We start from the raw sequence: 23270 nt of genomic DNA, 5'->3' as shown, positions 1-23270 counted from the left end.
AACCAGAGCTTTATAATAACCATTTCTTATTTAAATAATATAAATATTTCCTGTTGCTATGCTATATTGTATTTTTAAAATACAGCCATCACTGAAATAATGATGAGTCATTGTTCTTAGAAGGTACCTGTTTTACATGTGGGAACACTTAGCAGCTCTGACTGTGAGCATTTATACTTTAAATTGTAAAAAGAGGCAAATATATCCTCCCTTCCATCTTAGGCTGGATGAAAGCATGACATTTTGTAGAAGAAAAAATGAGGAAGCAATTTATCTGTGTTATTTGTGCTGTAGATATTAATGACATTCTAGGTTTAAAAAGAGGAAACCAAGAAATCAATTTGTATATTTTTAAAGGCTAATCCTTTATCATTTGGAGTTAGTATATTTCATATGCTGCAACTGTTAGACTAAACCAATTTATCCTCATTGAGTTAATCTGGGATCAGCATAATTTTTCAGTAAAAACTTAATAGAAAGAAAGTTGTTTTGGCATGTTTTAAGAACAAGATACTTTGTTTTTGGGGGCAAACCCAGACAAACAGGACTTGTAAGGAACTTCTTTGTCTGTAACAGGGGAGTGCTGCACCAACACTCCAGTCCCAGATTTCTTTGGAAATGACTCTTTCAGCCAAGAAGGAACTCCTCCCTGCCATACTTCCAGCAACATAAAAATACCTAACTCAGAATTTATTTAATGGATAAAGTTGCATACCCTGGATATACAGGAAATCAGATCAATGTACCAGAATGGATTTTTATGCCTTCAAATCTCCAAATTAAGTTCAAGAGTGGAGCCAGGATCAATAGCCTGAGATTGTTCTACTGCAGAGCACCTCTGGCCAGGTTGTCTCCCTGAATCCCCCTCTAATAACCACAGAGGTTTCTTTTCCAGCCAAAAACTGGGGGCTGTGAGGCAAAATCACTGCATCAGGAGAGAAATTCTTGCCCATTTCTGCATGCTTTGGCCAGAGGAAGCATGCTGCAGCCAGCTGTGCTCTCAGGGAGACAACAGCTGGCCTGGGACAGAGCTGCCTGACAAGACAAAGGTGTGCAGGGGGGTGGGAGCATCCCAGCCCCCAGTGCTGCCAGGAGGGATCTCCTGGAGACCCCAGGGCTGATCTCTGCAGGGCTTTCCTGCAGCAGAGACCTCTGCTTTTATCCTCTCAATGTACCTGCAATAAATCTCTCTGAGCAGCCTGCAGCAGAGCTGCCTCTTTATCCCCCCCGAGAACTGCCATGAAACATTCCTGCCTCTTTATCCCCACAAGAACTGCCATGAAACATTCCTGCCTCCTTATCCCCACAAGAACTGCCATGAAACATTCCTGCCTCTTTGTCCCCACAAGAACTGCCAAAAACCATTCCTGCCTCTTTATCCCCACAAGAACTGCCATGAAACATTCCTGCCTCCTTATCCCCACAAGAACTGCCATGAAACATCTCTGCTGCCATGGAGCAGTAAAGCTTCAGTGGGGCATGGGACGGGTGATCAGTAATTCCTGTAATACTTTAATCCAACGCCCACATTTTCAGAGCTGTCCAGACCTGTATCTGTGCACATTTGTCGTGGTGAGGGAGAACTTGGATGCTCAATATGAGTGATCATCAAGATTTGTTTATTGATGAGAGCATCAGATATTTATGCACAATAAGTAATAAGCTCATACATATTCTGTAAGCCAAGCAGTCTATTGGTTATACTATAGATATCAGCTCTTCTCTTACTTCCTCATTCCTTATGACTTACATCCTCTTTTTCTCATGTCTCAACTACAACACCTTGTTATTGTACCACAGCTATGCTCAAGGACATGGTGTCCTTGCAGCCCTCAGGGACTCAGATTAGCTGGGTCTGGTACTTTCCCAATTCTTGATCAGATATCCAGAGCATGTCTGTGTGGTCTTTGTCACGTAGCCATTCCTCCACACAGATTCATGTGCCTGAGCTTTTAGAGAAAAAGAGTGCCCAAATTGCTTCATAATTCTGTCTGAGCTACATGGATCTTCAGGTTGTATTTTCTTGTGGATTTACTAAAACAACTAAATAGCTATGAGGAGGCTAACAAATACAAATTGTATAACAACCATGAAGGTCTCCTGATATATTAACAATCTACAATCAATACTTCCATATGATCAATTGATAAACAATAACACTCATACATATAAAAGATAAATAGCAGGATGTGACCCTTTCCAGACAGCAAGTTTTCTTCAACTGCAGGGCTAGATGACCCCCATGTGGAGGCTTTCTCAGGTGATGTTGAGACACAGGGAAAATCTCACTGCTGGAGCAGGAGCTCTCCTTTACTGCTCATTGGGTGCTATTCCAAACAGGAGGATGTGCTCTCTTCTTGATGCTGCTCCACCTGCATTGGGCAAGGACCTGGGTTTTAGGCTTTGACCTTAGCAGGTCTCACCATCAAGTACAGCCAGATGTGTCCCTCACCAAATGCTTGTCTCACCATATTCCTATTCCATTCTGCTTGTGTGTTGGGATGTCAGAGGGGGTGCCAGAGCCCCAGGGAAGGGCTTTGGCTGGGACACAATCAACTCTGAATTCAGAGACAAAGCCAAACCTGAGTGACAGTGACACACACATGGGCACCACATCCCTTTTCATCTCAGGTCCATGCCCACCTCTTGGAAAAACCCCAGGTGGGATGAATTTCTAAGATCACCATTGTACTCTCCTTTTGGTGGGGACAGACCTGGCCTAGTCTGATTCTTCTGGCCACTTCTACAAACCTTCCCCTCACAGTGATACTCTCTGGACTGCTACAGAAACTTCATTCCAGAAGGCTAAATGTATGCCATTTGAGTCTGCACATCCTGTTTCTAAAAAATATTACATATTCATTTTTAAGCCTGACTGAATATTCTGATTTTTAAAATGGGGTTAGATTTAAATTAGTATTCTGCACAATAAACTGTTTTAAAAGGCTTTGAATTATGAATATTTATAATGCTATTAATTTGTGGTGCTACTAGTATTTTTCTTTAATGGTTAATTATCACAACTAATGTGTTTGAATTATTCTAGGAATCTTTCCATTATTTTTTTCTGTAAATATTCATTCTTTCACTTGCGCCTTCTAATTTAATGCTCAGACTGATTTTAAAGGGGGAAAAAAAAAGCCCTCAAAGACAACATTCTCTCTCCCCAAGCACTAGCTTGTTGTTTTGGGTTTTTAGTTGTTTTTTTTAAATCAGCTTAACACTAACTGATAGTCAGGTTTTTCACCCTGTAAGTAGATTTTGCTATGGGTCATGCATTCAGAGATCTGCTGGCAGATAACAAAAAGAGCCAGACTGTGTGCTAGAAAATTCCATAAGGCATTAAAAAAGAAGCAGTGCTCTCCACAAGCTGCTTCCCAGCAGCTCTTCCAGCTACAGGCACTTACTGGGCTCCCACCAGTGCTACCACTGGGGGTTTGTCCTTAGTCCCTTCTGTCAAAGATGGGGCATGAGCTCTAATACAATAATCCTAATCCCGAAAAGAAAGGAAGGAAGGAAGGAAGGAAGGAAGGAAGGAAGGAAGGAAGGAAGGAAGGAAGGAAGGAAGGAAGGAAGGAAGGAAGGAAGGAAGGAAGGAAGGAAGGAAGGAAGGAAGGAAGGAAGGAAGGAAGGAAGGAAGGAAGGAAGGAAGGAAGGAAGGAAGGAAGGAAGGAAGGAAGGAAGGAAGGAAGGAAGGAAGGAAGGAAGGAAGGAAGGAAGGAAGGAAGGAAGGAAGGAAGGAAGGAAGGAAGGAAGGAAGGAAGGAAGGAAGGAAGGAAGGAAGGAAGGAAGGAAGGAAGGAAGGAAGGAAGGAAGGAAGGAAGGAAGGAAGGAAGGAAGGAAGGAAGGAAGGAAGGAAGGAAGGAAGGAAGGAAGGAAGGAAGGAAGGAAGGAAGGAAGGAAGGAAGGAAGGAAGGAAGGAAGGAAGGAAGGAAGGAAGGAAGGAAGGAAGGAAGGAAGGAAGGAAGGAAGGAAGGAAGGAAGGAAGGAAGGAAGGAAGGAAGGAAGGAAGGAAGGAAGGAAGGAAGGAAGGAAGGAAGAAAGAAAGAAAGAAAGAAAGAAAGAAAGAAAGAAAGAAAGAAAGAAAGAAAGAAAGAAAGAAAGAAAGAAAGAAAGAAAGAAGAATACCCCATCCATTGGAACACTATCATTCCTGAATATAAGTACTTTTAAACTTCTCTTTCTGATCAGATTAAGTCCCATTAAAACTGATGCTACAACCACTATTTTTAAAGTATGTGTAAGAAATTACTGTGTTATCTTTCCAGCAGTCAGATTGCCATTTCCTCCCCTGGCCTTTTCACCTGTGTTTGAGATCTCAGTCTTAGATAGCCACTTTAGGTCAAATGACAGCATAATACTCAACAAATGATAGGAAGATAATATGATTGTACTCTAATTGTATTTGAAGTGGAAGAATGTCACAGGAACCAATTCCAAATTATGGTACAGGAAAATGAACGTTTGAGTAAGATAGCAGGAGGAAAACCCTTCTGTCAGAATCCCTTGAGATGTTTCCCACTCACAAAATACAGAACAGACTTTACATCTCAAGGATACAAAAATGTATCTCATGGTGGAAGCATCCACAACATCATTATATAGTGGTATGTGCTGCCAGCAGTTTATAGCCCAAAACACTTCAGGGAAAAAGGAAAAAAGATAAAAGCCCTTGTAATTTGCTTGCTTGTATTAGTCCGGACATGTCTCACCTGTGTTTCTGAGCCTTCAGCACTAGGTTGGCATTCCAATACAGGCAGTCACTTTCCTGCCTTGCTGGGAAAGACCAGGATGTTGCAGTGGGTGAGAAGCACTGGACAAACAAGGTTTGCCACAACTATTTGCCTTATTGGCACCCACTAAGTCTGGAAAAAACTAATCCTGTGGTGTCGTATATGTTACTTTGATATATCTGGAAAAGCAAGAAGGGATTTGGGAAAGAGAGCCAGGCTGCTGTTTTTAGGAAGGAATAAGGCATTTTGGAAAAGAATGCAAGGGGTTTAGGTTGTGGTAAGGGAGGTTCTAATTAGACATTTAGGAAAGCATTCCAGTTACAGAAATACAGACGAGCAGTAGAATGGGCTGCCTGAGGATGTCATTAAAACATAATTGACCTTACTTTTAAGCAGAAGTCTGAGTTAGCTGCCTCATTAGGTGTGGTTACAATACAAGACTTGGGGATGCATCACCAGCCATGCCTGAGCCCTGGTGCTGCCAAAATGCCACCTAGCTGGGGCAGGGAAATGGGGATCTCCATCAGTATCCCTGCTTGACTGTTGCACTTTGACAGTGAAAACACCAGGCATGATTCTTCCTTTTCACTGTTGCTTCCTGTAAACTTTTAGCACTAAAAGGCAGAACCAAAATTAATTTGCAAGGCTTTGAAAATAGAATTGACTGGAAGGAAAGCAATAAAAATTTCATTGTTCCACACAATGAAAGTGTAGGATAATTTATAACAAACCTAATGATCTTTAACTAAATATTCATCAAGATAATTAGCTTAATTTCAGAGTGACCTGAAATGTATCTGAGTCTGGATCTCCAGTTCCGATTTCTGAGTGATATTAAAGTCCTGAGGTGAAAATTAAATACTTGCGCATAAAACTATGTGGACAAGCTTTTCTCCACTCTGATAAAGTTATCAAGACAAAACAAAAAAAAATCCTAATCCACATTGGGATGAACCTCTAAAAGCTTTTCATAAGAGAAAAATGAAAGACAGAGAGACTGATTCCTATGTCATCTCAGAATGATCAGCTGAGAGCAAAGCTCTCTGCAGGGTCTTGCACATCACAGAGAAGCACAAGGGTGTGAGGGTTTCACTGATTTGGCCTGCCCTTCCCCGGCTCTCCTTCATACAGAGCAAAAGTGTTTGAGTACAACCAAGTAACATGGGGAATCCAAGTACAAACTTATTTGAACCAGAAGACCAAAGACTTGAACCCTGTTCTGCCAAGCCTCAGATGAGTTTCTTCCCTGAGGCTCTTGTGGATTTGGGGTTGCCTTTGATGTCCACCCCTGCACTCACCACTTTTCCTTTCCTCTCATCTTCCCCATGTGTGCCTGCCTTTTATCTACCCTGTCCTCCTGGAACTGGTGCCTAAAAGCTGCAGCAGGTTCAATTTATAACAAGATCTCCCTTTTCTTATAAAAAGGAATATTTTTGCAAAATACCATTTACCTGTATTTACATCCTATCAATGTGATAACTTTAGCTGTTCAGAAGTATTTAAATAGATGGGTGGATAACCCTGGAGTGCAGCACGCCCACCCTCACCCTGCATGCCTTCTGCTGCTCCAGCACAGTGACCACTGCTAGGTAGATCCAGTTCAAAGTCATCTCATCCATCACCTTAAAAGCCATGAAAACTAATTTCTAAACTAAAGCATTTTCAATTCATCTTTCACATGTCATCAAGATACTTTGAGTTGAAATTTCTTATTATCTGTCTCTTACCTCCCACCCCTGCAATCACAGCACTCATCACTCAGAGAGAGAAAGCAGCAGAAGGCAACATTTTTATAAAACTATTAGGGAATTTTTTCAAGATTGCTCTCATTAAGGAGTCAATGGGAGACACATAGCTGAAACCATGATAAAACAATTTGAAAATTCAGTCCTGTGTGTGAATTTAACCACGTAAATGAAAAGGTTGAGGAAATAAATGTTGGAAAAGGAGTAGGATGGAAAAAAGCTTAAAAAATATGTGTATATTAAAAATTGTGTATATGTTTTAATGAGCAGTACAAGCTAAAAATAAACAGATTTTCTAACTGACCTTAGGGACTTCAGACCTATCAGCATCTTCACAGTATACTGTAGAAGACATTGGTGCTTTGTCTTTTGTATAACTAAAAAAAGCTTCAGAATGTTTGGAAGGGAATGTATTACAGAAGGAGAAAGCACAGTTAGCTAAAACTTCTCAGAGACTAGACTATGCAATATGTGTATTTTTCTTAGCTAATGAGATAAAAAATAAGAAAAGCCTGCTTGTTGATAGTCCCAGTCCACAAAAGTGACACATTCCAGTTTTTGGCCTCTGGAACGTCAGATCTGTGTCTAAGCTTTACAAGATGTCCCTGCTTTTAGAGAGAGTACTCATGCTTTCACTTTATCCCTGATACATATTTCTGGCACATAAAAATTGCAAAAGAAGAGATTTTTTTATTTGTTAACATTATGAAGTATTTTGGGGGAAAGTTTTTTTATTGTTTATAACAATAAAACTTGTTATCTTTCCTGCTTGGACTAAATTTTTGTTTTCAGTTCTCTCACACATCAATGCCCTTCAACATCTTGGCAATTCAGACCAAATAGTAAGTATTTTTTATCTAAAGTGGATGGGATATATTTGATAATATGAGATTTGGTAACCTCTCAGTAAGGAAAAAACCCTAAACCTCTGTCACAATAGTCCTGACTACAGAAAAGTTTAAACTACAGAATTTCAAAGCTCATTTAATGCTTTGAGGATGATGTTATTTTATAAAAAAATGTCAGTAGACAAAATAAGTATACTTGAAAACTACAAACGGGAAAAATGACAAAGACATACTGGTTTCTCTTTGCATTTCATGTATCACCCTCTTGTAGGCTGAAAGTACCTATCCTCTGTTCTAAGAAATTTACATTTAATTCAGAGATTGTCATGTTCTTCATAGATAAATGCAATCCCCTGAAGATGTAATTATTTCAATGAATAGTTCAACTGAGCAGCCTGTGCTGATTCCCAACATTGACCTGTCCTTTGTCTGGCAGAAAATCTTGCTTCTTTCTTCACAAACAGAGCTAAAGCGATTTTCCACTTGGATCAATATTTAATTTTTGGCTTAATGGTAATTTGTCTTTTTTTTTTTAATTCCCCTCTATAAGTTGCACTGAACAGCAAGAAGCAAGGAAAACCAGGAAGACACGTTCTATAAGATTTCAAATGATCATTGGTCCATTAGGGTTAGGCTGTTGGTGGGCCAAAACATTTCCTTTCCTTTTTATTTCTGGCAAATATTTACTTGTGCAGTTGGAAAGTACGTAGATGAACATGACTCTAAAGAATTATTGGACAAAATGCATGTGGTATGAGTGGCAAGGATTATTAGTGGCAAGGATGCTGCTAAAATTTAAAGATTGTTAAGTTTCCTGGTAGTGCTCTGTACATTATATTTGCTATCAAAAAGGAGCAATTTATGAAAACAGCTTTCCCAGATTCCTTTAAATAAACAAAACCTACTGCCCAACATAACATGGAAAATTCTTTATTTTGGAGTGAGGACTGGGGAGAAATGCATCATAGCATACATTTGGGATGTTCATACTTAATAGGCAAAAAAGAAAATCCTAAAGACAATAAAAACCATTTATTTTCTAAAGATATTCCTAGTCTCTTTTATATTAGCTTAACATTTATCGTCCCCTTTAATTTGATTTTAAAACCATATTCTGTAATTTAATTTTGGTTTAGATTTTTAAGAAGGTCAGATTTTTTTTTTTTTTTTTTTTTTTTTTTTTTTTTTTTTTTTTTTGTGTGCATTTGCTCTCTTCCACTATGCAGGAAGATTGAAAAGAAATACTAAAACATATTCATAATTTCTTTGGAGTCATGAAACAGTACAAGACATAGAGTGGATGTCATTAGAGATGTCATTAGAGATGACACTGAAAAAAATCCCTGCAAAATATCTGTTATGCCCCAGGTGATACAAGCACTTCAGTAAAGCTGAAATTTAGGATTATTACTCATCCATTAATGAAACTATATATATTTTATTCTGAGAAAAATATCCAAATACATCTTGCTGCTTGGGAGATAGCCCAGCTCACAGGGACAAAAGGTACCTCAGTCTCCCTGCCAGCAGCTCCCCTAAGACCTATCAAGAATTACCAAGCTCCAGGTGCTCCTGGCTGCTTCTGAGGGAGCTCCTGCGCTGTGGACACCTGCAGACTGCTGAAGTTCACCAACAGTGTGGGAAATCACAGAATCATTTAGGTTGTGAAGGACCTCTGGGGTAACTGAGTCCAACCTTTGGCCGATTGCCACCCTGCCAGCCAGGCCATGGCACCCAATGCCACATCCAGTCATTTCTTGAACGCTGCCAGGGAGGGTGACCCCCTTGGGCAGCCCACTGCTGTGTTTAAATGCCCCTGGAGGGTGACAGCCAAATCTCTGGGAGGCTGGCAGCAAGGACACAGGACCCTTGGTGCACCCATGGCTGGGGTGAGAGGACACAAAGTGTTTGGCAGCTTGGCAGGGAAGAACGAGGGGAGGGATTCAGAAAGGCTTTCAGGCAGCATCTCTTTGGACATCTGGGTGTTTGGTCTCTTTGGTCAGTGGGTCTATGACATAACCCAAACTGGACCTGTCTGATCTCAAGAATTTTTGTTGAATTATATTCCATAGATGATGAGTACAAGGACTGACTGACATCAGGCAGTGTGAGCACAGTCTTGGAAATTACAAGTGCTTAATTCACTTTTTACTTTGGCTTGTTTTAGAAAACAAAGTTTGTAGCAGCTTTCAAGCAAGCAGGGTGTTCACAAACATTGTGATTTTCTTCAGGGTACATCCCTTTCCTCCCCAGCAGCACGTGAGCTGTCCTGGCCCTTCTGGAGGCTCAGTCAATGCCTCCCAACCTAAAGGCAGCTCTTCCTTTGGCAACCACAGTAAGCCTGTTTCCAAACCCATTTCTTCTAGAGATGAGGCATTTTTAACACTCCCTATCAGCACAATTTACTTCATCACTGCCTCTTTTTAATACAGGTTATTTTTATTCAGAGCCTTGTCAGTGTGATGGACAAGCATAACATTTTTGACAGGGCACACAGTAGGGTCTAACTACCAAATTTGAGCTATATTCCTCTTCTTAATGGAGTGCATTCAGTGCCATACAGAGTGCATCATGCCTTCTCTATTGGCTATCATCTTTTATCATGCACATTTTAACTTGCTAATTACCCTGTCCATATGTTACACATGCTCCTAAGCTTCAATTAGTGGAACACCGGTTCAGTTCCCGCTGCATATTTTTCAGTATTATGTTTGGACATTATTGGTGGGGTAGAGTGGGAATTTATTTCCAAAATTTGACACATTTGGGATCTCCTCGTGGTCAGGTTGGTGCTATATTAAGAAAAGTTCTGGGCAATGAAAATCAGCAGAGAAATTCAATTCACCATTCATTCATCCAGAAAGAAATTCAGCTCCTTAAACCAAGGTGTCTAGTTTCATTTGGGCTGCCCTCGAGTGGAACCATAAGCCCCAGGAGCACTCCTGCTGAGCTTTGACCATTAATGGGTGAAACCTTTGTGTTCTCAGTAGAGCTCAGCAGAGTTGTACCACCTATTACTGCAGAGTTCAAAATCCTGGGTTGTCAGAACAGCTGGGAGCTCTGCTGTCCTGCATCACTGCTGGCCCTGGCTGGAGGCAGGGCTGGTGGGTGTGACAGCAGAGCTAAAGGTGCTCCAGGTCCTTCAGGCTGGGAGGGCCAGGCCAGGCAGGACCCCTCAGGGTGCAGAATAAGAGTGATTGGCACCTGTGCTGTGAGAGCTGAGTGATGCTGGTGGGTACTGTCCGTGGGATGCTTTCCAGCTCTGTTGCCTGGCACCTACAGCCTGTGCTGTGAACTTAGACACCCACACATAAACCCTTTAAAGCCAGACTCTCGTTGCTGAACTGAATTCCTCCCTTTCAAGCTTTCATTTCTCCTTTATGCAACAGTACCTGAGTCTTATGTGGAAGTTTTCTAGACTTCTGACAGGTCAATTTGTGATGCTCATCAGTATATTTCTGTAGCGGAATAGAATATGGGTAAATAAAGGCAGTATAGAAAGTAATCTTATCCCCTAAAGAGTTGCAGCTGAGACAATTACTAAAGATTGGGAGCAGGCCTGATGTTAACAGGCCACACCTGTAGCCAATGAGAATAAGTGTTATAAAAGAGTGGATTGGTGGGAATTGGAGTCAGTTGCTGCTGTGAGGACCAGGAAGAGTCAGTGCCTAGAGGAGCTGACTACGAGAGCCATCAAAGAGGTAGGAAACTCAAGCAACATGGAGCGATTGCACTGTAATGACAACATATTTCTATTTTCTTTTCAGTCAAAATCTCACTTAGGTGCACCACTAATGTATTTAAAGGTTTTTATGAAGGTTTAGACCTTTATAACACTGCTTCGGACTGTGAGACTAATACATTTATAATTTCCTTCATTTAGTAAAAATCCTCACCTGTTAGTGTTCTAAATAAGGATGAAAAGTAATAAGTAAGCCAAAAATATTTATTCTCTTCAACAGTTATTTTAGTAGCCCAGACTGTGGGTTTTTTTGTGTTTGGTTTTTGTTTCACTATACTTCCTGGTAAAATTCTTTATACCCAGTTTAGCAAAATTTCTCATGTTTATCATGTTCCTTAGAGGTTGATATTTACTGGGCCGACAGAGCAGAATGCCAAAGTACCAGTTAAACCTCTGAAAAGAATATTCCCAACTCTGCTCTGGATGGAAAACTAAAAGTAGGGGGGAAAAAAGTATTTAATTTGGTTTTTATAGGCAGGTTTTGCATAGTATCCTGCATGTTGGAAAATCATATTCCTGTGCAGTTTAATTATGTGTTTTCAATTCATTTTCTCTGTCTCTCCAAAGGCAAGTGCATTACTTTGTGTCATTACATAATTCACAGCCATGTGGAAAAGCAGCAGACACACCATTGGCAAGTGTCTGCACAAGTCTCCAAGGTTTTCACCCATGTTTTCACAGATGTCCTCTTAGAACCCATCTAATCCCCCACATCAAGGTTTTATAGATTATTTGCACTCACTAGGACTGGTGTAGTATAGAGCCAAGTAAGCAAAGATTGCCAGCTGGCCAGAATATTTGATAAATGTGAGAACAAAAAAAATCCCACTCATAGCAGCAAAGTGATCTATTCCTGGAACACCAGCTGGATTGCTGTAATAAGCTATTAAACCAGTGTAGTAAAATGAAACCCAGATTCACTGTGAAGATTATAGAGCAGATCTATTTCCTCTGCAGTGAGGTTTCAATTTTTAAAAAATTTTAGGTTATTGGTCACTTGCAAGAATAACAAAAATATGCTATACATTGACCTTTTCATTCACAAACTTTGAACTGGAATGATGCAAATAAAGTTGTGTGGGACTGTGCACCCTTAAGTACCTGCTTCAGCGTCAAATGACTCTGTCAGACTAAGAACTTTTAAAGAAAATTTTAAATTTTATAAGAAACTGTATCCCATACCTGGAACTGAGGTAATGATTACAAATACCATTTAAGAAAAAAAAAATCTGAGAAAAAGTCTCAAATGCCTACTACTTTATCATAGTATCTCTTTTGCAATAAAGAAGAATTTGCAAGTCTAAAAGGACATGAAAATGTCCTTTTTCTTCATGGCCATATTTAATAGCATCATCCTGTGATCCCTGCCAAAAAAATTAAAACCAAATCTTGTGACTAGAAGTTGCACTGATGACTCAATCTTTTAATTTGTGATTCTAAGTGGCTTGGGACTGATATATGATAATAAACTAAGCATCTGTGGAGAGCTTAATAAATGAAGTTAATGTATTTAGTAAGATTGGCAATGTTAAGATGCTCAACTTTTGTCACTGTTATCTTTCTTGATGGAAACAAAAGAAGAAAAGCAGCAAAGGCCTCCTAGGCGTCCTCTCATTTGAGAAGAATCAAGTGCTTTCCTAGTTAAACATGCTATGTCTTCTCATAAAATAATATTGCCAAGGATACCTCAGGAATCACAACTCCACAGTATCACCACTGGGAAAAGAACACTGGATTGTTTGCTCTTGCTGGTAGTTTTACACAATGAGGGCTTTGATATTTTGTTGCTCTGGTGACTGAGAAACTGCAGCAGAGACAAACTGAAAGCCCTTGGGTCTGCTGGTGATTGTGGCTTCTAAACTCCAGCTGGAATAGGGGGAGGGCAGACATCTGAAGGTAATCACAGAAAAAACCCCAAACCACATCGGGCTGACGAAGCACTGCATTCTCAAACAAAAAATGGGAAACACAAGGAGTTGCAGATAGATCTGCTCAAAGCTGCTTAGGAATGGGTACTCACATATCTCAGGTGACACAGCCTGCAGCAGATCAATGTGTGCTTACAGGCTGTGAGCACTGCCAGTGGGAAAAGCAAGCAGGATAAAGATGATTTCCTTACTTCACCTGATTACCTTTCAGAGCATGGGGGATGGAAACAGGCCAGTGGACAGGAGAATTTTCCTTTGAGGCTGGATATAGCCAGGGGTTATCCATCTGGTGCCTTTGCTTTGTAAAGCTGTCAGATTTTTAGGCAGCATTTCATATGTGCCCTTTATCCTTGCAATTGAAAGAATTCTGGTTTATTTCAATGGATTTAAGAATGCTTAGTATTTTCCAAAAAACAGCTGGTAAAAGCTATAAGAACTGAAAAAATATCTCTCCAGCTTTCATCTCCCATGCAAGATTTTGGTGAGACTAATTAGGGACAAGAGAGGCTGATTTTTGAATCAAATTCCTCTACTTGACATTTCAAACAGATATTTAAAATACTATCAGGGATTTATGTACTGTGTTCTCTGATTCCCTCTGCAGGATATGTGACACCTTTACTAACAGACACAGGAACCAGCCATCATTTTTGGTGTGGCCAGCCACAGCTCCTCTGGGTCATGGATCTGCTGCAGAGCTCACATAAGCCTCACTAAGCCTTCTCAGTTGCAGTGGCAGGGAAAGAATTTTTTTTTGAAATGCTGATTTTTTTTGGCTTGGTAAATTAAAGCCATTCATCTGTTACAGCTGTCTGTATCATAAATCAAAAGCACTATTTATATGTATTAACCTGGGGACCTCAGCAGCCTGGGGAGAGAGCTTTGTAGAGATGGCATTTGTGCCTTTAGAAGCCCTTCCTGCCTCCCATTGAAGCAGACTATGTTTAGCACAGGTTAACAAGATTTCAGTTTTTCCTGATGCAAGGAGCTTTGCTGTGGGTGGGGAGCTTTGCAGAAGCTACCTCATCATGAATTTCTGAAGAGAGGAAAATTGTTTCTTTCTGTTGCAAGAATTAAATTGCTGGGGACTCCTTTTGTTTCCTCTTTTTTTGTTGCTGCTGAGGTGTTTGTTGCAACTGCAACCATCGAATAGATCTTCCTGCTCTGTCCTTCAGAGTAGGCAACTTCTGATTTGTCAGTGTTTACAAATGACTGAATAAGAGTTTACAAATAGTTTTGAAAATGATGCCTTGTAACAAACAAAATAAAAACCAGGTTGTTGCATCTCCAGCATTAGTTGATATTAATAAGGTTAGGGGACAAATATGTAAGAGAACTGTTGATATCTAGCAATTTATTTTCTTCCTACCTATCATTCCCACAGATGGTTTACTTTAATTCCTGAGGTTATGAAATTAGGGTTTAATACACTTACCTGTGGATAAATAGAGACCTAAAACATGAAAACAACAAACCAAACCACATCAGAAGAGAGGAAGAGATTTCTGGTGCCTGGATGAGGATTAGCTGCCCTGGGAAAGGCAGCTTGCATCCCAAGCAATTCTTCATGCCACTCAACAGGCATTGCTGACAGGAACAAGGGGAACAAGAAGGTAAATAATGCCCATGAGCATGTTGAGAATTTACTGACAGTTGCTGTGGCTCATTGGTGCTTGGTATCTTTCAGTTGTTGTTCTGGCATGGTCTGATCCAGCTCCAGTCGCAGGATATGCTGCCTTGGGTGAGTTCTGGCTCTACACCAGCAAGCTCTGCTTCTGAACTGTGAAGATTCTTGACCAGAGAATAATAGACCTTGAAGAAATAATAGCTTGGGTTAATGCTACTTTGAGGATGTCTGCACTTTTGCTTTATTACATACTGTGGGTAAGCTTCAAAAATTGTGAAAACTTTGGGAGCAGTTGAAAGGTGTTAATAAAATCAGCAGCAAACTGTAGGGGCAGTCATGCTAACTGAGGCTTGTGACAGCAAAATCCAAAAAGCTCAAATAATAATTTTTACACAAATCTTTAAGAATGAAAAAAGAAAGCTCTTACAAAAGGCAGAGGCATGATACCCCCTAGCAAACTGCAAAAATTTAATCCAGATAATTGATTTAACCTAAAGGTTACCAACATGCAGATTAAATTCTGGTTTTGTCATTTTTCAAGGCTTACGAGTTAAAAATCAAGTTGTCCAGCATTACTTGGCATGTTTTAAGTTCTTTGGCTGATTTAAGATCAGCCAGTACTAGCAAATGCTGTTTTCCTTTCCTTGATGTGTCCCCTTGAGGGAAAACTCTCATTTTTCTGTCTTTTTTTGTTTGTTTCAAACAGAGGTCCACAAAAAGTCTGTCTGAAGAGTCAGTGATTATGTTTAAGTGTACATCAGTCTCAAAGTAATTTTATGTACTCATCAGACTGCCACTGGTGCCTGGCAGTAGCTTTTGGCACATGTGGAAGTTCATTTTACATCTTCTAAATTTCTACTGTGGGCAAATTGAAGATGTATTAATTTTATGCTAACATGTAAAACCACAAGAGTATTTCACTATTTTGTTGGAATATGCAGAGAAGAAAAATCAGTCACCTTCAAAAAGAATCATAAAATCTGTTATTTCATATTTTTATACACATTCCTATACTGAAGAAGAGGGAACCCCTGCAAATGGGGAGTTGTCTCTATTAAGAATGAGTTAATTGCCCAAAGAGGTTATCATAAACCTGTGTTTGAATTTCAGACATAAACATGAAGAGAAGAAAATATGAGTCAGCATGGAAATGCCATATAACCCATGAGACAGAAGTTGTTTGAGAGACATCTTGGAACATACATTTAAAATTTTACTTAATCTGACCTATTTACTGTGTGCTTCTACTATTATTTCCAGTTGATTACTGCAATTATTCACTAAAAAACAGATTCATTAATTATGGTCCATAAGTAAAACAATGATAAGCTTATTTTCTAATCACTAATCATTGTTTTTAGAATTGCAGGGTGGAGATGAATAAAATAAAAATCAGTATGTTACGTTTATTAGTCTACACTTATCATTTAAGCCTGACATCACATTGTAAGATTACATCATCCTCTGTCAAGAATTAAAAGTTGGAAATATACAAAAAAAGGATGGGGACTACTGAATATTTTCTGCCTAGGCCTTAAGTTAAAATACTTAAACCACAGGGTTGCACAAAGAGACTTTTTAATAGCAGGGTTGGGAAAGAGGCTGAAGGCTCTCCCTGCGCAGAACTGCCGCAGCTCAGGGGCTGGAAACAGAGGGTCTGTGTCTGCCCGGGCCCTGCCGCTGGCTGCAGACCAATTAGAGATGTGTGAGATATCTCGTTCGCTGTCTGCTAACACAAGCACTCATGTGGAGCACAATTAATGCAGGTCTACACTTTCTGACTATGCTGCTTTTCTCACCTTTGCTGCTAGAACACATGGTGAGCAAAGCTAATGTCATTCATTAATAAATTTTGTGTATAAATAGTTTCTGTAGGAAGGGAATTGCCTGTCCTGAGCATAAAAGACTGAAGGATGCAGACATCCTGGGAGCTCTTGCTCCACTGAGAAATCCTATCCTCCTTATTTTTTTTTAAATGCTTAAATAAAATCTCAGCAAATTTATTCACCACTGTAGAGGACAGTTGAGATGCCATAATATTGCTATGTTCTTAGAACTCATTTGATCAAAATTTGGGGTATTACAGGCTACTTCAGAAAAAATTGACATTGGAGCAGCATCCTCCTGACAATCTTTTGTTTCATTTAGAAGGATACATAAAGTCCTGACAATTCACAGAAAAATTGAGCTTCTAGCAACAGTTCCAGCTGGAAATCTGTACTGACATAATGAGCTAAAATCTGACTCCCAAGGCTCCTTTCATTTTGTCACACCCATCTTTGGTCAAGTTTTCTTTTCAGTCATGTTTCCTGTATATTTAAACAGCCTCTCTCAGATCCCAGCAAAAACCAAACCAAATCCAAACTGCACCTCTGCCTGGAGATTATTTAAAGTGCTGAGCAATGTTACATTCACATACATGGAGGTGTGGAGGAAGCAAAAGGAAAAGAAGCAGAAGTATGTATTTAGCAGCCTTAGAAAGTTTTGCTAAATGACAGACAGCACTTGAAGTCCGTCTCAGAGAAGCTCAACACGAGCCAGATAAATTCTCTATTTCCACAGAGCACCAGATGGCTGGAGCTGTTCCACACCATCCCTGGTCCAAGTCTTCTCTCTTGTAGGAGACAAATGAGCTGAGGTGGTACCAATCAAAGCTGCTTCACAGAATATCTTCCCCTGCATTATGGTCTTCACCATTTGGTTATTGCCTGGCAATTCTGCCAAAGAAATGCACGTGACAGTAGAGTAGGCATGAACTGTAGCCTGCCTAAAGCCCTTTTGTGCCATCCTCCTTCTTTACAAGGCTTCAATCTCAAATTATCCTCCCAAATAGAAGCCTGTCTGTTTCCCATGCTCAGTTCATTGTTCAGGGTTAAAATTTAGAAGCAAATGCCATGATTTGTGGCAGCACAGGTGAAAGGGATGTCTGTATTGATTGAAAGTCCATCTAAGGAAACACCATAAACAATGATGGGCATTTAATCGATTGTGTAGACCCAAAGAATTAATTCTGCTTACCAAAGAAAGTGGGAAAAGCCTCTTACCACAGCTTTTCCTTATTCCAAAATGAAATTACTCTGGTGATTAAGAGAAGCTGCTATTAAATTACCTGCAGCTGACAGAATTAAAGTGAAGACAGGAGTTGGTGAAGAAGGATTGAGTTCAGAGCACAGTTTATGCAGGTTGATTGCATATGACAGATTAATACCCTAGTGTAATACAGAGCAGCTTTGTACTTACTAAGAATTAAAGTGATTCTCACTTTCAACTTGCCATCTGTATGTGTGCATATGCACAGAACCCTAAGCAGACATTCTAGACTAGTGTAGCCTACAAAAAATACACGTAGAAATGCTAAAAGTCCAGCAAAGTCAGGCTCTGTGTGCCTGAAGCATGTGCAAACCTTAAAGCAAATGCTTTCTTCAACCCATCAGCTTTGATATTCCAGAGGAATTGGAAAGAGAAATGTGATGGCCCATTGTGGGAGAGCTTTCTCAGACATTTTAATGAATACATGGTTATCTCAGAGGATAAATTTTTATTTCATAAACCAAACAGTACTCACTTTGACCTCCAATGGGCTGTAGTTTAGAGAAATAAATAGCTTCTAGACCAAAACTGTAAATGTTACTGCAGGAATCACTTAGTCTATAATACAGATGACAAATTTGGAATTAATCATAATTCAAAATTCAAAGAAAACTAAAAATCCAGTCCAGAGATCAGGAATAGAGCTGCTATTGAGTTTTCAAAAAAAAAAAAAAAACCAAAAAGGGAAATTAGTTTTGCTTTCATTGTTAAAAACAGAACAGATGAACAAATTTCTGTTCCTGGATGAGGGAATATGGTCACCCCTTAATCTTCTTTTCAAAGTGATTAAATAAAATGTTGTGGGGTTTGTTTATTTTTTCTCTGTTTTGTGTTTCCCCATTGTGTGTCTCCCCTGAGAACCCCTTTCACTGTTTTAGTGGCCCTTTTGAACAGTGATTTCATGACCAGGTACAGTAATTCAGTGGCAATACCAGCACTTGTTTGCCTTATGACAAAAGTATACTGGGTGCCTGATGGAAATGATATGAACTTTAAAAATCTATAGACTGTCTATGATTCATGCTTGGCAAAGAAGTAATATAAATCAGAGAAGATGTACTTGTTTGGTTAATTTTTGCTCTTGTAATGTCCAGCACAAGCTCCTGCTGAAAAATCCTTATTATGATGCTTCTGGTAAATTCTGCATATGATGTACATGTCAAGGGTTGTGCTTGATATGAGATGTTTTCCTTTTGTATATTCCCAGAGAACACACACAGAAACAGAAATTACAGTGCATGCACAAACAAAGGCAGCAACAGGCAAGAGTGTCCATATTTAATGATGTTTAGTACTGGGATGGTAAACAAAACTTCAACTTGAGAAGCACATAAAAGTTGTGAACTTTGTTAGGGGCAAAGGATCTTTGAAATGTTCATAGAATCTTGCGTTATCTATAGTTTAATTTAAATGTTGAATTGCTCGGCTGGATTCTAACAAAGCCTTTATAAAATGTCAAATGCAGCTGATTCTCCAGGAGTACAATGTAACACATTTGTGTTTAACACACACTGAGAGCATTTTAATACACTTATGAAGTGTACCTGCTAGTCACATTTTAAATTTATGCAAATCCTTTTTATTCTTTCCAGGTTTCTTTTTTTAAATCAGTGAAAGATTAAAGTTTGGCATTTGAAACAAGCTCTTATAATAAACAAAGCAGAAAAATCAGCTACTCAAATATAATGGTATTTTTATTCTTTAGTTTTTCTTTTGTAATTTCATAGAAACATAAAATTTTATAACCAACGACCTTACTGGTGCAATTTACTATATTGGAGGTAGATGAAATTCATAGATAATTTGCAGGGTAATTACTGACCTCTTGGGTTGACTGTCAAGACAGAAACTATTTTCTTTTACCTGCATTTCCTTGTTCTGTATTAACTTAATGCTGGCAAAGGTTTAGAATGAAATAATCTAATATACACTGGTCATGTCAGAAAAGATTATTTCTTTAAGGCTAAAATTCTTAACACATCATCAGTTGAACTCTGAACTCCAGTATCACCTCATCAGCTAGATTTCATCCCCTAGATATAGATATATTTTATAACCATTTGAATAATGATGATCATATCCAAAATATGCATTGGAGTCTAGTCCCTTTGGACCTGATGATGCAGATACCAATGCTTCAACAGATGCAGAATTTTATCCTTCCTTTAATTTCCCTTTTTTAAAAAGAAAATATAGCCTTACTTATGGCAAGACGTTCTTCTCAGGAAATAGTAGGCTGGCTAATTTTTTAAGACAATCCATGAGTCTCATAAATAATTCCACTTTCCTCCCTTCCCCTCCCTGCTCCCTCCCTTGCTTCTGGACACCTATACCCTCCCTTGTAATTTTAAAGCTTTTGCCTCCTTTCCCTCTATTTTTAAAAATCTCTCTACCCTACTCTGTTTCTCCATATTAATCAGCCATTCAGCCTTCATGCAACTACATGAATTAACCACAAAGAGCCCCAGGATGAAAAATTCCTAGGATGGACTATATCACAGTATAAAACTTGTGGATTAATAGGCAATTTAAGTGCTGTTCTTCCAAATCATCTTTTCTCCTCTTGAATTCTTTTCTAACCTGTGGTATTATGGTATTTCTGACATATTTGTTCAGAGAAAACCATTTTTATTTTATTTCTCTGATCCAATTTTCTGTCTTTCCATTCTTAATGTGATTGAAAATTCTTGAATATTGGTTATTCAAATGGGATTACATGCATGGTGACTTCTCCTGGCCTGAAAGTTTTTAGGTGGATCAGAGATGTTTCTTGCCCCAAAATGGAGTACAGGATAAACACACCTCTCAAATCAGTAGAAACCTTTAAGGCTTCTCCTTCTATCTATGCCTTATATTTTCCTCAGTAACCTTTACAAGTGCTTATGCTTTAGGATACAATGTAGCAAAGAGAAAAGAGACTGAATGGGAAAAATAATTTTCTGGAAAAAAATCCTGTTGAAAAATACATTTGATCTGAATATGAAATAGCAACATTGAAGAGGGCTCAACACTGAACATAAAATTTACCCAAATCAGCAGCACACCTTTGCCAATTTAGCACTTTCTGGAGTAGTAATTAAATGTAAATGTAAAAAACCATGAGTCGTTGTGTTTCATCTGATTGAACCCAAATTATGAGAATTCAGTTTGTTGACTCTCCTGAGTGAATTTCACACCAATCTGACAAGATGTTTCAAATTTGCTTAGAAGAAAAAAATAAGAGCTTGATATTGACACAATAAATTATTTATTTATAGCAGGGTTCTCTTAATATCTGCAGCTGATTAAATGTGAACTTGATTTTTAAAGCAGAGTGTACAACAGCTCAGGAGTCTAGAAAAGTTAGTCACTGTCACCTCAGATGTTAAGTCTTAGAAACTGCAAACAAGTTGGTGATGAGGTGGAACCTTTTTCCAGTCCAAGTTCAACAAGTCGCCTATTGGTTCCACCTTCCTGCAGCCAAGGTGTCTGACAAGAAATTTTGTTAACAATTTTTTATATTAATCATATAGGAGAAGTGCAATTGAAATGAGAATCAGTCATAATTACATGCTTTTCAGCCTTTAAAATGATCAGAAAATTCTCCTTCACACAATGAATTTAATGGTTGTACTTTTCTGCCATTGTTGAAGATGTGCCCTGTGATGGGATGCACTCTGGTTATTTCCACTCTCTTCATAAATGTCTCTAAAATCTATAAAAGTGAAAGATCCCAGAAACTCATGCAAATTATTATTTTCTTGAAGAGAAAGTAGGATATGTAACACAGATATTTCACACCCACCATCTGCTGGTCTAGTCAGTAAGTTTGTCCATGGAATAAAGCACTGTTTAATAGAAAAAAGAGAGCTTGTTCCCAAGATGGCTTTATTCTTTACTGTATGAGGACATCTATTAACCATGGACACTCAAACAGAATTCACTTTAAAACTTCCAAAGAGGACAGTTTTGCATAACCTTCTGAATGTAAAAATTTCCATGGAAAAAGATTGGACCTAGATCTGAATTATGTGTTCTTGTGGGTTTGGGTTTTTTGTTCATAATTTCATTTTTTAATTTACTTTTAGTCAGAAGACTGATTTTAAAAGTGATAGAAAGGGACATTCCCTCTACCTACACCATTAACTCTTGATGCAAACAGAATTATAGATGCATTCATATAAGAGAAAATGTAAGTTTGTCTTTTTGGAAATATGAGGAGATATGTACTCCATTTTCTGCAGTTTATAAATCTGTTTCTTGTGTGTTCAAAACCAGTTTATATATTTTTTTCCTGCTCAAAGTTTAAATCCCACAGGACATGCTAGTTTTTTGAGACAGAGATAATACATAAATAAAACCTCATGGCTCTGTCTTGTCATTTTCTTCTTTTCTTCTTTACTTTGTTGTTTTATTGATTGTTACAGTAATCCATAAATATATGTACCAGTGTTTTAATAATGCAAAATACTTACTTTGTAGCTAAGCCATTAATAGACATCATCACTTGGTTTTCAAGAACATGACTAATACATTAACAACAGTAGGTTTTATAACTCAGTCATTCATAGTGAGCCAATATTAAAAAAAAAACTTGATTATGATTAAGGGCTTTAAAATTCTGGAGTGCTGTCACTATAGAGAAATTACTGCTGCAGAAGATCAGAGAGAAAAGAATAATCCAGGCATGTTTTTCTAAAATAGGTGGATATCTCCTTGATCAACCACAGTGCTGCATTTGAAGGTACAGGTAAACAAATGGACTCCAAGGTATAATCAGTGAGCAAAGAAAAGATTGCCTTAGTCATGGACCACATGCACTTCTTGGCTGATTTGTTCTCAAGTGATGTTTGTCCAAGCATGTCCTTTGCCAACATTTGCCCTTGTTACAAACAACATCCCACATTGGGCAATCCCAGCACAGGTGATACGGACATGGCAGAACAAGGGTAGCATAACTTGATCTTAGAGAAACACATAGAAATAAGTATTTTCTACATATTTTTGCAGTGTTTGAAACAGTGGTGCTCTGAGATGATCGACACAATAAGGAAAGCTGTTACTGGAGCAGGACCACTGTATTGCTATCTCATGTAGAAGGAAGGATGGTGAGAAAAGATTAGACCTACTGCATCCCCATCCACCCATGAATTCTGCATTAAGAGTGTTACTGATGATGAGGTGTAACAGAGTACTAAAAAACAAGCCTGGGTGGCAGTAATTGTACCTTTAGATGTAATCTGGAAAAGACTCTAATGCAGATGAAGAACAGGAGTTTTTGCAGAACAACATTTACAATTTTCATATGACAAGGTTTCGATTTTATCAGGAATAAAAGTGGGTAGAAAGTATTTTCGTTCTGTTCCTAAACAGGGAAAATTGGTGGAATCAAGAGGCAAAAAGCAAATTTTCAAAAAGAAGTTTAAATGTTGATGAGATAGAAAAGTTGTAAAAAGATTTCCTATTGAATTGGAACCCCATTTATTCTATTTATTGAACCTAAAATTATTTAAAATAATTAAAATTCAACTTAAAATAGGCCCTTTCAAACAGAAAATTTAAACACCATGGTATATAG

At 38.6% G+C, this 23270-nt stretch overlaps 1 long non-coding RNA gene across 1 annotated transcript; it reads left to right on the top strand.

Moving 5' to 3' along the window:
- Positions 1–10966: 10966 nt before the first annotated feature.
- On the top strand, positions 10967–16030 carry LOC132069800 (uncharacterized). Its single transcript, XR_009417826.1, has 4 exons — positions 10967–11027; positions 13601–13949; positions 14381–14609; positions 14684–16030. It is a non-coding gene; the product is annotated as an uncharacterized LOC132069800 (long non-coding RNA).
- Positions 16031–23270: the final 7240 nt, after the last annotated feature.

Source organism: Ammospiza nelsoni, chromosome 2 (genome assembly GCF_027579445.1).
Source record: "Ammospiza nelsoni isolate bAmmNel1 chromosome 2, bAmmNel1.pri, whole genome shotgun sequence".
In the NCBI taxonomy this organism is placed as follows: domain Eukaryota; kingdom Metazoa; phylum Chordata; class Aves; order Passeriformes; family Passerellidae; genus Ammospiza; species Ammospiza nelsoni.
This window is presented reverse-complemented; position numbering and strand designations above follow the sequence as displayed.